Source organism: Oryzias latipes, chromosome 18 (assembly GCF_002234675.1).
Source record: "Oryzias latipes chromosome 18, ASM223467v1".
In the NCBI taxonomy this organism is placed as follows: Eukaryota; Metazoa; Chordata; class Actinopteri; order Beloniformes; family Adrianichthyidae; genus Oryzias; species Oryzias latipes.
Window position 1 is genome coordinate 29,987,139 of NC_019876.2, and position 15,701 is coordinate 30,002,839.

The 15,701-nt window shown below is 43.4% G+C and overlaps 1 protein-coding gene across 3 annotated transcripts in view; it reads left to right on the forward strand.

Annotated features, from left to right (window-relative positions):
* Positions 1-14,585: 14,585 nt before the first annotated feature.
* frem1 (FRAS1 related extracellular matrix 1) overlaps positions 14,586-15,701 on the forward strand; it is a 31,815-nt gene continuing 30,699 nt past the window's right edge. Inside the window, exons 1-2 of one of the 3 annotated variants that reach the window (XM_023966215.1) lie at positions 14,586-14,978; positions 15,260-15,361. The gene's annotated coding sequence lies outside the window, so the exon portion shown is untranslated. The remainder of the gene's footprint in view (positions 14,979-15,259; positions 15,362-15,701) is intronic. The other 2 variants (XM_023966214.1, XM_023966216.1) reach the window with 2 other exon arrangements.

Below are 15,701 nucleotides of genomic sequence, written 5' to 3' on the forward strand. Positions count from 1 at the left end.
TACAACTGCTGTACTTGTTCATAGTCTTGTCACTTCTAGGATCGATTATTGTAATTCCCCCCTGTTTGGTTTGCCCAATAAAACACTCAAAAAATTGCAGCTTCTTCAAAATTCTGCAGCCCGCATTATCACCAGGACCCCGTTATCCCACCACATCACACCAGTTCTCCAAAACTTACACTGGCTTCCCATAAAACAAAGGGTTAGTTTCAAGATTCTCCTCATCACCTTCAAAGCACTCCATGACCTGGCTCCACCCTACATTTCTGACCTTCTTCACATTTCCATTCCCTCCCGATCTCTCCGTTCCACTTCCTCTCTCCAACTCCATGTCCCACCTGCCCGTCTTGCCACCATGGGGGGCAGAGCTTTCAGTCGCTCTGCCCCTCAGCTGTGGAATTCTCTTCCTCCAGATTTACGGAACACCGACACACTGCCACTATTCAAATCCAAACTCAAGACCCATCTCTTCAAACAATCATACAGTTAATCCATTCAGTTATCGCAACCTCATTTGTCTGTTTGTCTGTTTTTCTATCCTATAATTTTTTATGTATCTATCTTAAATGTTTTTATTTATTATTTTTTTACTATGTCTTTATGTTTACTCATGTTTTACTCTGATAATTTCTTATTGACGTTTTATTCTGTTTTTCTTATTTTAACCTTGTACAGCGACCTTGGGTGACCTGAAAGGCGCTTGAAATAAAATTTATTATTATTATTATTATGTGTGTTTTGTATTACTGAACATAAAGTCATCATGTAATTGTTTACACTACATCCATATTTGTCACAATTGTGCTTTATAACCCACTGGGGACCACACAGAGGCTCGTCTGTCAGATCCTTTGGTTTTCTCTGTGTGTGTTGTTAGTCTTTTCTCTGGTTTGGTTATCGTTCTTCCAATGTGTGCAGCAAGATGCTGGGGATCTTCTACCAGTCTGTGGTAGCCAGCACCGTGTTCTCCTCCGTGGTCTGCTGGGGAAGCAGCATTGCAGTCAGTGACACCAACAGACTGAACAAGGTGATCAGGAAGGCAGGTTCTGTCATTGGCTGCAAACAGGAAACCTTTGAAGCAGTGATGGAGAGGAGGTCCCTGAACAGACTCCTTTCAATCATGGACAACCCTGAGCATCCTCTCCACCCTCTTCTGAACAAACAGCGGAGCTCCTTCTCCAGGAGGCTCAGACAGCTCCACTCCAAAACTGCCCGGTACCAAAAGTCATTCATACCCAATGCAATAACCCTGTACAACAACACACAATGCAAGAGAGAACCTTTGCACATCTTTTATTATTTCTTTATTTAGTTGTTTTCTATTTTGCACATTTCTTTTGCACATCTTTTTACTTGCACTGTTCTGTAAATAGCTTTTTAAATTATAATACCTTGATGTCTGTATTTATGCTACATTTTCTTTGTTCTTGCTTTTTTTTACTTAATTCTAAGTCTTTTTTTCCCTCTGCTGTCAGTTGCTATGGTGACAAAAGAAATTTTCCACGTGTGGGATCAATAAAGTATCTCTAATTCTGATTCTTCCTTTGCTTATTCCAACGGCAGGCAGGCGGACGCAGTTTTGCCTGCTCTCTGTCTCCTCCTCCTTTTTCCTCTTCAGTCATTTCAGAGGCGGAGTTTGTCACTGAGAAGGAGCCCGACTCTGTCAGAGGGGCAGTTATAGCTGAAAACAAGTGAAGGGACACAGGTACAGCAGTGCTGAGGAAGAGGAGGGCCCACTTAGGTATGGATGGATGGATGGATGGATAAATGGATGGATGGATGGGTGGATGGATAAATGGATGGATGGATGGATGATGGATGGATGATGGATTGTGACAACGAGCAGTTGTCACATTAAAGAATCAGCCAGAAAAGGTTAATTGACAGAGTTTTATTAGTTTAATGCAGTTTAAGTTAAGCAGCAGCAGCAACGTTCTTCTAGGTCAGGAGCACCTGTGAAAGCACATAGATTTAAATATTTATGTTTTACAGCTGCTGCATGTATGTCTATGCCTTGTCTGATTGCGGTGACTCACCTCTGTTTTTCTATGTCAGGAATGGTCCACCAGCAAAAGAGGTCCCTAAGGGTACGAGGACCTTATATTGGTTCCAGGGAGGGAACCAAAATCCTTGTAAAGTTAGCAGGGGAGATTTAGATTAGTAATTTTATTATTGGAGTGAATTATTCAAATGTTTTAGGAACAGTCGGTGAATTATATTTTTGCATGGAGAAAGTATCTATTATTATCGGGGTTGGGGAAACTTTGAATGTACATATTTTAACATATTGTGTAAATAGATTTTCTGTGGGAACCTGGGTGGATGGTAGCTCCCAAAGGAGAAATTCTATAAAGGTGGGAGTTGTAACCATTGGGAGGTTGTTGTTGGTTGGTGGTTAGAGCTTGGGCCATGACTGTGAAATGCCAACAGAAGAAATTGGAAAATAAAGTTTGAGCTAAAACCAAGTCCTGAGACTCCGCCTGTGCTTCTACCATGAGGATGGCCTCCGAGACTGCGAGCTGAACGTGACATGGATGTTTGGATGAATGGATTATGGATGGATGGATGATGGATGGATGATGGATGGATGAATGATGGATGGATGGATGATGGATGGATGGATGAATGATGAATGGATGATGGATGGATGGATGATGGATGGATGATGGATAAATGGATGGATGATGGATGGATGATGGATAATGGATGGATGATGGATGGATGATGGATAGTTGGATGATGGATGGATGATGGATGGATGATGGACGGATGATGGATGGATGGATGGATGGATCTTCACTGTGTCCTTGGGCTAGACGTCATTTCCGGGTGAGCTATTCCCAGTGCTAGCTGTGTGACTGCTGTCCTCTTGTTTGGCATCAGCCTTACTACTATTGCTTACTCTAAGGGTTATCTGGGTTAATATTCACATCTAGTACCTTTTATTAGCGAATTCACCACTGTTAAACCGCTTGCTGTTCACTTTTCTCATTTTGCTAAATAAACCACTTCTCTTTACTTAAACACCGCTAGCCTTAGCTTAGAACCTAGTATGGCCACCACCACTCCTTCCGCCTCTCCTCCTCTCTCCTGCCCCATGTGCCATATGTTTAGTGATGATCCTGCCTCCTTTAGTGAAGATAGGGGTAGGTGTGTTAAGTGTAGTCTTGTGTTAGACTTGGAGGCCAGGCTGGAGCAGTTAGAAGCGCGGCTCCGCACAGTGGAAGCTAAGCCGGCTAGCCAGGTCGTTACTCGTAGCGCGGGCCGCGCTACCAGGGCTAACTTAGCTAGCACCCCAGCGCCCTCCCAACAGCCGGGAGACAGTCAGGGGTTTGTACCGGTTGGGAGGAAACATAGTGCTAAACGCAAAAACTTAGAGCACCCGAGACTCCACGTTAGTAATAGGTTCTCCCCCCTCAGCGACACACCCGCTGAACACTCAACTCTGGTTATAGGCTCTTCTGAAGTTAGAAACGTGGAGCTCCCAGCGGCTACTGTCAGGTGTTATCCGGGGGCCAGAGTTGGTGACATCGAGGGGAACCTTAGGATGTTAGCTCAGAGTAAGTCCAGGTTCCGTCGAGTCGTGATTTACGCAGGCGGTAATGATGCCCGACGGAGACAGTCAGAGGTGGTTAAGTTAAACGTAACTTCGGTGTGTAAACTGGCTAAGACGATGTCCGACACTGTAATTTTCTCTGGTCCCCTGCCGAACTTAGTCAGGGATGAAATGTACAGCCGCTTTTCATCATTTAACCGCTGGCTTTCTAGATGGTGCCCAGAAAACGGCGTTGGTTTTGTGGATAACTGGAGCGCGTTTTGGGGGAAGCCCGGTCTCATGCGGAGAGACGGCGTCCATCCCACCCGGGACGGTGCCGCTCTTCTTTCTAGAAACATTTCTGCTAGCCTTAGTCTGTTAACCTGACAATCCAGAGACGAGACCCGGGCGCAGAGCAGCAGTGTAAAACGCTCCTCTGAGCCTCCCTTAGGGTTAGTGCCGGTGCAAAACCCATGCAGGGAAAGTCAAGCAGGTCCTAGCTTTAGCTTATGTGCTGAAAGACAAATGAAAGGAGCGCGTCATAGAAACCTTACAGTGACAGACAGCAGTTCTCACAAGCAGAATTATGATGTCATTAAATGCGGTTTATTAAACATTCGATCCATTTCCTCCAAGTCCCTCTTAGTCAATGAGTTAATTACTGATAACAATCTTAGTCTTTTAGCCTTAACAGAAACTTGGCTCCATCAGGATGACTATGTTAGATTGAATGAAGCAACCCCCCCCACTTATGCTAACCATCAGAAATCCAGGATTTCAGGGAAAGGAGGTGGTTTGGCAGTAATATCACAGTCTAGCTTACTTCTCAGCCCTAAAGTTAAAAATGCTTATAATTCATTTGAAAGCATCATATTGTCTTTAAGTCACCCAAACAGGAAAACTCGAAAACCTGTTTTACTCATAATTATTTATCGCCCCCCCGGCCCACATTCAGAATTTTTAACTGAGTTTTCCGACTTCCTATCGACTATTGTCTTAGATTCTGATCAAATTATAATATTAGGGGATTTTAATATTCATGTTGATGACCCCAGTGACTGCCTAGGAAAGGCTTTTGCAGCTTTATTAGATGATGTTGGTTTCACCCAAAGTGTGAATGAACCCACTCACTGTCATAAGCACACCCTGGACCTTGTTCTAACCCATGGGATAGAGATCAGCCAGCTGAGTGTCCTTCCTCTTAACCCCATCATTTCTGATCACTTTCTGATTACCTTCCAGTTTACACTGGAACATCCTTCTGCCCCAGTGAATAAGAAACAGCTTAGAAGAACCTTAACTGACCGTTCTGTGTCTGAGTTTAAACACACAGTTCAGCCAGTACTTAGTGATATTCTGAGAAAATACTCTGAGACCAGCTCCCATAGTATCAGTCCTAGTATAAATGACCACTTTGTTAATGATGCCTTACAAGCCCTCAGGAGTACACTCCATGTTGTTGCCCCCTTGAAACCTAAGTTCGTCAGACAAAACCGAGTAGCACCGTGGTTTAACGCTGAAACTCGTTCTCTTAAACGAGAAACCCGTAAGTTGGAAAGAGAATGGCGCCGCTCCGGTTCAGAGCAGTCTCTGGATATCTGGAAACATAGCCTTTTAAATTATAAAAAAGCCCTGCGTAGAGCTAGAAGCCAGTACTATTCAACCTTAATATCAGAGAATGGAAACAATCCAAGATTTCTTTTTAGCACTATAGCTAAATTAACTCGCAGTCAGAGCTTAGTAGAACCACATGTTCCTGTTTCTCTCAGCTCTGATGATTTTCTTACATTTTTCGATAGTAAAATCTCAAATATTAGACATAAGTTAAATCAAGTTATTCCTACTATCAGCCCAGAACAGGCTGAAGCGGTAGAAATGGAGGCATCCATAGAAACCTCTGTAACATTAGACTGCTTCACTGCTGTGGATCAAGCGGAAACAACATCAATTATTACGTCCTCCAAATCCTCAACGTGTCTGTTAGACCCAATTCCCACTAGACTTTTTAAAGAAACTTTTCCCCTAATTAATGATCCCATATTAACAATGATAAATGCCTCTCTGGAAACGGGTTACGTGCCACAGTCTTTTAAATATGCAGTTGTTAAACCTCTTCTGAAAAAGCCCAGTTTGGATCCTAGCATCTTGGCCAACTATAGAGTTATATCAAACCTGCCCTTTATTTCTAAAATCCTAGAAAGAGTTGTAGTTAAGCAGCTTTACTGCCACCTACAGGACAACAGCCACTTTGAAGACTTTCAGTCGGGGTTTAGACCTCACCACAGTACGGAAACTGCACTAGTTAGAGTCTCTAATGACTTGTTATTGGCCTCAGAAAAGGGACTACTTTCTATTCTGGTCCTGTTGGACCTCAGTGCAGCCTTTGACACTATCGACCACGGTATTTTACTCCATAGATTAGAGCAGGACATAGGGATCAGAGGATCTGCTCTCCAGTGGTTTAAATCCTATCTGTCCCATAGGTATCAGTTCGTTAATGTAAATGGCCATTCCTCTCAGTGCACTCGAGTCAACTATGGAGTCCCACAGGGCTCAGTCTTGGGACCGATCCTGTTTACGCTTTATATGTTACCCCTAGGAAACATAATCAGGAAACACAGCATTGATTTTCATTGTTATGCCGACGATACGCAGTTGTATTTATCCATGAAGCCTGACCAGAATGACCAGATAGAGAAACTGAACGCCTGCATCAGTGACATCAAGACCTGGATGACAATTAATTACCTCCTCTTGAACCCAGAAAAAACTGAGGTCATTATACTTGGTCCTAAAAACCTCAGAGATGCTCTGTCTGCTCAGATAGTCTCCCTGGATGGTATAAGTATAGCCCCCAATTCCACAGTTAGAAACCTTGGGGTTTTACTTGACCAGGATTTATCATTTAAGGCTCACATATCTCAGGCATGTAGAACTGCCTTTTTTCACCTGCGGAATATTGCTAAGATCAGAAATATACTTTCTAAGAGTGATGCTGAAAAACTCATCCATGCATTTGTTACGTCGAGGCTGGATTACTGTAACTCCTTGTTAGCAGCGTGTCCTAAGAGTTCCTTAAGAAGTCTCCAGCTTGTTCAGAACGCAGCAGCTAGATTGTTAGCAGGAACCAGCAGAAGAGATCACATCACTCCTGTGTTAGTTTCGCTCCATTGGCTCCCAGTTGATTCTAGAATCAAGTTCAAGATCCTCCTGTTAACCTATAAGGCCTTACATGGAATGGCCCCGTCCTATATTAAGGACCTCATAGTCCCTTACCAACCAATCAGAACACTTCGCTCGCAAAATGCAGGACTGCTTGTGGTTCCTAGAATTAGTAAAAGTACGGTTGGAGGTAGAGCGTTTAGCCACCAAGCCCCTGTCTTATGGAATAAACTCCCAGCTCATGTAAGAGAGGCCGACTCAGTTTCTACATTCAAAGTTAGACTGAAAACATTCCTCTTTGGACAGGCTTATTGTCAGACTAGTTAGTATTCAGAGATTATTTAACTTAATGTTAGTTTGTTTAAATTAAACTTAATAATAACTATTTCTTTTAAAAGGCTGCTAGAAGTTGAAGCTGGGGTAACTATGGTGCTCTGGGGTTCTGTCCTCTTTCCTTTTTTACTTCTACCCTTCCTCTCCTCTATTCTTGATCATAATTTATCATTTAGTTCTCCATGCCTCTGTTTGGTGCAGTGCGATTCATGTATTGTCCCTCTTTTCCTCTCCCCTCCTGGGGAGTGGGAGTGCTTCCAGACTCCAGTTGACTCATCCGTGCTCCAGTTCCTGACCGTTTACCTCGCCTTTGCTCCTGCTCCTACACCTGGCTGTGGATCCTGTCTCCGGCTCGACTCGCGCCTTTGACTGTCCCGATAACCACGGCTGGATGAAGCTCGTCTGCTGGACTTTTATATATGTAGTTGTAGATTTAGATAAGTTAATTCTTCTCTAAGATTTCTGGTAAATCGCCTGTCCGTCCTGGGGGAGGATCCCTCCTTCATGTGGGCACCCCTGAGGTTTCTTCGTTTTTTCCGGAATCCGGTTTTTTTGGGAGTTTTTCCTTACCGCGAAGGGGGGTCTAAGGGCAGGGATGCCAGTATAGCTTAGTCAGTTTGTTAGTTCATTTTAGTATTTTTCTATTGAACTATTTGTATTCGTGATCCTTTTGATTTCATGTTTTACTTCGAAGCCCATCGAGACGACTGTTGTTGTGATTTTGGGCTATACAAATAAAATTGAATTGAATTGAATTGAATTGGATGGATGGATGGATGGATGATGGATGGATGATGGATGGTTGGATGATGGATGGATGATGGATGGATGGATGGATGGATGGATGGATGGATGGATGATGGATGGATGATGGATGGATGGATGGATGGATGGATGGATGGATGGATGGATGGATGGATGGATGATGGATGGATGGATGTATGGATGGATGGATGATGGATGGATGGATGTATGGATGGATGGATGATGGATGGATGTATAATGGATGGATGGATGGATGGATGGATGAATGGATGGATGGATGATGGATGGATGTATAATGGATGGATGGATGGATAGATGGATTGTTGGATGGATGGATGGCTGGATTGTTGGATGGGTGGATGAATGATGGATGGATAATGGATGGATGGATGGATGATGGATGAATGGATGATGGATGGATGGATGGATGATGGATGGATGATGGGTGGATGGATGATGGATGGATGGATGGATTGTTGGATGATGGATGGATGTATGATGGATGGATGGATGGATGAATGGATGGATGATGGATGGGTAATGGATGGATGGATGATGGATGAATGGATGATGGATGGATGGATGGATGGATGGATTGTTGGATGGATGGATGGATGATGGATGGATAATGGATGGATGGATGATGGATGAATGGATGATGGATGGATTGATGGATGGATGATGGATGGATGATTAATGATTGGATGATGGATGGATGATGGATGGATGGATGGATGGATGATGGATGGATGGATTGTTCGATGGATTGATGGATTGTTGGATGGATAAATGGATGGATGGATGGATGATGGATGGATCGATGGATAGAAGAATGGATGGATGGATGGATGGATGATGGAAGGATGGATGTATGGATGGATGGATGATGGATGGATGTATAATGGATGGATGGATAGATGAATGGATAGATGGATGGATGGATAGATGAATGGATGGATGGATGGATAAACGGATGGATGGATGATGGATGTATGTATAATGGATGGATGGATGGATGAATGGATGGATGTATGGATGGATGGATGATGGATGGATGTATAATGGATGGATGGATAGATGAATGGATAGATGGATGGATGGATAGATGAATGGATGGATGGATGGATGAACGGATGGATGGATGATGGATGGATGTATAATGGATGGATGGATGGATGGATGGATGGATGGATGATGGATGGATGGATAGATGGATTGTTGGATGGATGGATGGATGTATTGTTGGATGGGTGGATGAATGATGGATGGATGGATGGATGGATGGAAGGATGGATGGATTGTTTTTGATGGATGGATGGATGATGGATGGATGGATGATGGATGGATAATGGATGGATGATGGATGGATGATGGATGGATGATGGATGGATGGATGGATGATGGATGGATGATGGATGGATGACGGATGGATGGATGATGGATGGATGATGGATGGATGGATGATGGATGGATGATGGATGGATGATGGATGGATGACGGATGGATAAATGGATGATGGATGGATGGATGATGGATGGATGGATGATTGATGGATGGATTGTTGGATGATGGATGGATGTCTGATGGATGGATGGATGATGGATGGATGGATGATGGATGGATGATGGATGGATGATGGATGGATGACGGATGAATGGATGAATGGATGGATGATGGATGGATGTTGGATGGATGGATGATGGATGGATGATGGATGGATGATGGACGGATGACGGATGGATAAATGGATGATGGATGGATGGATGATGGATGGATGGATGATTGATGGATGGATTGTTGGATGATGGATGAATATGTGATGGATGGATGGATGGATGGATGAATTGTTGGATGGATGGATGAATATGTGATGGATGGATGGATGGATGGATGGATGGATGATTGATGGATGGATTGTTGGATGATGGATGAATATGTGATGGATGGATGGATGGATGGATGGATGGATGATGGATGGATGATGGATGGATGACGGATGAATGGATGGATGATGGATGGATGATGGATGGATGACGGATGGATGATGGATGGATGACGGATGATGGATGGATGACGGATGGATGGATGGATGATGGATGGATGACGGATGGATGGATGGATGATGGATGGATGATGGATGGATGATGGATGGATGACGGATGATGGATGGATGCAACATTCTTTGACCTTCAGAGCTCTCATGGGTGTAGCTGTTTCACACACACACTCATGCACACTCACGTGCGCACACCCATCCTCTCTGCTGCATGTCAGCAGTACTTTGGAGCGTTTGGGTCGGTCTTGTGTTGTTCCTCTCTGCTCCATACACAGCAGCCTGGAATGGGGGCGTTGTCTGCAGAATCCTGTCTTTGGTCTGGCGTCTGGCCGGTCTTTGAACATTGGGTGACGGAGACCCTGTCATTACTGAGATTAGAAGATGCATTCCCAGCTGTGTTGCTGCATGTTTGAGTTTAGGAGGGGGGGGGGGGGGGCAGAGAGACACTATTCAGACCTCTTATTATTCTTACAGACTTGATGTGATTGTGTTTATTGTTTGGTGTTTCTTTGTGCCATCAAAGGTATCGACTCATTTTTTCACAAATAATATTTCAGCTTCACTCAACGATTGGTTCAAATCAACTTTTGATGACAGTTGCTCCAAAAGACAAGAAATCAGTTTCTGGTGAAAAATGTTGAATAAATGTGATTAATCACTGGAAAAGAAGACATTTTGTTTCTCGTTGGTTTGTCAGAAATCCAGGTGAGAAGAATCCAACACACAGGTCTTTACCCAGAATGTTTGAGATCATCGTAATAACTGCTTGTTAGTTAGCACATCCTTATGTACACATGCACATGCACATGCTCGTGCACACATGCACAGGCACATGCTCATCCACACGCTCATGCACATGCTCGTGCACACATGCACATGCTCATGCACATGCTCGTGCACACATGCACATCCTCATGCACACATGCACATGCTCATGCCCATGCACACATGCACATGCTCATGCACATGCTCATGCACATGCACATGCTCGTGCACATGTTCGTGCACATGCTCGTGCACATATGCACATCCTCATGCACTGGTGCACATGCTCATGCACATGCTCGTGCACACATGCAGATCCTCATGCACATTCTCGTGCACACATGCTCATCCTCATGCACATGCTCATGCACATGCTCGTGCACATATGCACATCCTCATGCACACATGCACATGCTCATGGACATGCTCGTGCACACATGCACATGCTCATCCTCATGCACATGCTCATGCACATGCTCGTGCACATATGCACATCCTCATGCACACATGCACATGCTCATGGACATGCTCGTGCACACATGCACATGCTAATGCACACATGCACATGCTCATGCACATGCTCGTGCACACATGCACATCCTCATGCACACATGCACATGCTCATGCCCATACTCATGCACATGCTCATGCACATGCTCATGCCCATGCTCATGCACATGCTCATGCACATGCTCATGCACATGCACTGCAGCGAACATGCTGGTGACGTTCAACTGAAGTCATGTTTTTCCCTCTAGATCAGGGGTCACCAACCGTTTTCAGACCGAGGGCTATTTCATGGGCACTAAGTGGTATGAAGGGCGCCACTAAAAACCTCCAAGCCCCCCCCCCCCAAAAAAAAAGAAAAAAACACAATTTAAGGACTTCCTTTTGTGTGCCCTATTTTTATTTGCTCATTTCACACACAAAAACATGCATGCATTTTCTAGACTCGTATTACTCAGTTTTACTCAGTATTTACTCAGGTCAGACTCAGTTGCAGAGAGGGGCCTAAATCCAAACACACTTTAGGTTGCAGCCAAACAAGATAAACATTTAATGAACACACTAAGGCTAAACTTTTAAACCTTTAAAACTTTAACTTAACTTTAACTTTTCAAACATACCTGTGAATAAAAACAGACAGGAAAATTAATTCAGAATAATAAATATATTCTGTCAAAAATGATTCAAACATGAACAAAGCCAGGAAATAATAATAATTAGAAATAATAAATCAAATTATTCTGTTTTCTTTGCTCTTTTGTCATTTTTTGAGAGCTGAACTCCTGACATCATTTTTAGCAATAAGTTCATTTTTTGCTTAGTGTGTGATGTTCTGTGTGTGTCTCTGGTCCTGTGTGTGTCTTTGTGAAACGTATCAGAGGGATTTGATTTTTTAAAAACCTGTTATTGTGAAAATGATGTTTAGGTCTCATAAAACATTAAAAACTAAATCACAGAACTCATCACTGGATTATTCCAAAAATATTTAGCATTTTCCTAATTTTGTGCAACACCAACAGTAAAAATCCTCCAAAATCTTCAATACTTTCATAAACAAATGATCTATAGTTCATTTGTGGTCTGAAAAAGTGCAGCTTTTTTCCAGGTTGCATTACCTGCTGTCTTTATTTATACATTACTATCACCAACTAAACAACCGTAAAAATAAATGGATATGGAAAATAGAGATAAGTATTAAAAATGTCCGCAATAGTTAGTGAAGAATGACATTATTAGAATGAGCTGAGCAATTTAAACCACCCGATGATCCAGGTGTTGCTCAATGGTCTCCGTGAGACGTTTCACCTCGCGCCCACTACCCCTCCCCTTCTCCTCCTCACACACCCACACACACGCCTCTTTCTCAAAGGCATCCCCGTTAAATGATAATTCCCCTTCCAATCATTTTTTACATTCTGGCTTTAACTGGGATAGTGATCTTTGTGTATTTTGTGGAAATGATGTAGAAACTGTGGAACATCTTTTCTTTGAATGTTTTCACGTAAAAGAGTTTTGGTCTTTTTTCATAATTGGCTTAAATCCAAAAATATCATCATTAACCCTTGAAATTGGAATACAATTAAAATTAAATTACAATTAATTGACAAAAATCTGGACTTTCTGATAAATGTACTGATTGTAATTTCAAAGCATTTTATTCATACTTGTAAATTCTTAAAGGTGAAACCTCACATTAATGGATTACTCAACCGTCTCAACCTATTCTCTAAATCTTTACATTACATGAATCATAAGAATGCCCAGACATTGTGTAATTTATTTGATCTACTTAAAATTTTGTAATAGACCCTTATTTTTATTGATTATTTTTTAAGTTATATTTGTTTTCATATTTGTTTTTTTGTCTACTTTTATCTATTGTTGTCATTGACAGACATGCCGTGATTGTTTGTTAAATATTTGCTTCAATTTAAAAAAACTTGAATGGGCGCCCGCGGGCACAGGGTTGGTGACCCCTGCTCTGGATGATTTCTTTAACAGTAAATCTGCTGCATCACATTTGATAGCAAAGGTCTGTGAAGCTGCTGCAGGTCAGCTGTGTGACGGTGGAGGGGGGGCTTTGCTGCTGCTGAGGGCTTTCCTCAGGCGTGTCAAGGCAGTCTGTCACTAAACCGCATGGCTCTGACGTGTAGCAGAAGATGACCCCCCCATGTGGGCCCAAAAGACAGAAATCCAATGTAAACCAGTGTTTGTTCTGCCTAAAACAACCTCGAGGTCACTTCCTGTCCTCCTGTTGGTTCCAAGACTCTACAAGTCAAAACCGTAGTTTCCTTTCATGGATGTGTTGAGGCTCTGGAAAAGCAAACAAAGGAAAGACACAGAACCCTGGGAGCGCTGCAGGAAGATGAATGTTAGTGCTGTACACTCCCATGACCCCCCCCCCCCCCCCCCCCCCCCCACAAGCTTCTTCACATCTGAACCACTGAGAGGATCAGAGAAAAATGTTTTCTGCAAACCGCCTGTCTGTCTGTTGCTTGTCTGCCCTGAAGGTCAAGGCCTGGTCATCTGTGTGTGTGTGTGTGTGTGGGGGGGGGGGTTGTCAGGAGCCAGCACTTTTTAATTTCCTGTTGATGTTTAAAAACTGGTTCCATCTTCTCAGATGAACGTGACACTTTGGTGGTCTCCAAATCTCTTTGGGCCTTTGACAGAACGGTTCAGTGAAGAGTTTCTCTGTTCCTCCTGAGCTCCAAAGGAGGGGGGGGGCAAGCCATTTAAAGTCAAATGTGCACATGTCCTCGGTTTAAAGAAAGAAAGAATAAGTAGTCTGAAGCTCATGAGAAGCCTGAACTCAGTCAGTGAGGTCAAAGGTCATCTCTGGATCTTCTGATCCACTTTCTTTCTTCTCAGTGGTTTTTCAGTCTGATTTGGCTGTTTTCAGATAAAATCATTTTTTCTGGGACATAGTGTCTGCAGAGCGGCATGAGTTCATTAGAAATTCACGTCTGAGTTGTGGGCGGGACCGTTGGCACGGATCCAAGCCTGTGCTCATTTCCCATCAAATGCCAGTTTATTTGGATCTAATGAGTTTCTACTCGATTACAGGAGAGACCGTAGTAATCCCAAAGCGAATGTAACTTAGTTCATTTAGGCCAAATATTTTCTACCAGGTCACTCTACGAGAGTCAAGAGTGACCCCCAAAAAGCCGGCTTAGGCCACGCCCTCCATGCAGTCAAGGTCAGGCTTTATTGACCATGTGTGCAGTCTCTACTGTTGTTGATGGGGAGGGTTTTAACGTGTAGACAGAACCTTCCAGCTTAAGTCAGGACACAAACATGATGAAACACATGTAATCCAAAGGCTCAAAGGCACTAAGGCAGCTCTCCAGCTGTCTGGAATGAGCGTAGACGGCGTGCCGTGACCTCTACATTCCTGTTTGGCTCTCCGCTCTGAAACTGAACCTTTTCATCTCCTGTAAACACCCCCATTGTTCCTGGGACAGGCTCTGACATGCTGCTGGCTTCACAGGCTGATTACAAGCTGCTTTCTGTGAGGTCCTGAGTGGGCTGGAGGAATGCAGCAGGAAATCTGAAGCTGCCTGCAGACACCCAGCAGCTCCTGCCCCCCCCAGCAGAGCAACGGCGGCGCTGCTGGTGAGGACGGAAAACCCAACAACAGCAGCAGAAGGAGACCGTTCTGGATTCAGCATTGAGAACATCCGTCTGTCCCAAACCCAAATCCCCCACTGGGCCCCGACAAACGTCTGGAGCTGCTGACAGGCATCGTGTCTCGACTTGGATGAGTGTTTTGCCTGAAGGACAGAGCGGGGGCACCTTTCCTGTCAGGCTGGGGACAAACGTGCATCTTCTGGAGAAGAAGAACAGACCTGAAGCTCAGTAAGAACTCAAATTATGGCTGTGATCTTCCATTTCTATAACAATAGACTTCCAGCTCTGTCTGTGCTGGAACGCTGCTGTTGGTTGTTTCTGTTGGGGGTCAGCAGTCCCGTCTAATGACAGTGGATGCTCCGTGTTATAGAGGATGATATTTAAAAACGTAGGACAAACATGAAATAATAACCATTTGATTTCATTTGTGAATTTTAAGAAGGAAAATGAGGTTTTGTTCCTCTAAGTCTGTCAACAGAAAAAGTTTTTTTCCTGTTTTTGTCTTTTAGACAGAAGCTGCTAAACTTCCTCTGACCATGTCAGGATAATCTACAGAAAACCTTTTGGATCTTCATCGCAGGCTTTTCTAGAAAAACAACAACTTCTCAGCTGTAAGAACGCTGCAGTTTATTGAGCGAAGCATCTGTTTTTCTGCAGCGTGACGGCTCACAGAGGACACCCAGCATGCTTTTCTTCATGACAACTGCAACAATCATTTGTTGTTGTTGAGGACAAGTTTCTTCTTGTCTATATATATATATTATATATATATATTTCTCTCTTATTGTTCAACCACATCATTTTCAGTCGATGCGGCAAAAATAATCTCTGGTTTCTATGGATGAATCTCTCCAAACAGTTTGCATTTCCTGCCGTCTAATTCAGATTTGAATGTGTATCGTTTATTCTGTGTCTGCATGTTGCTTCCATGTGTCTTTTCCCAACAGCCCA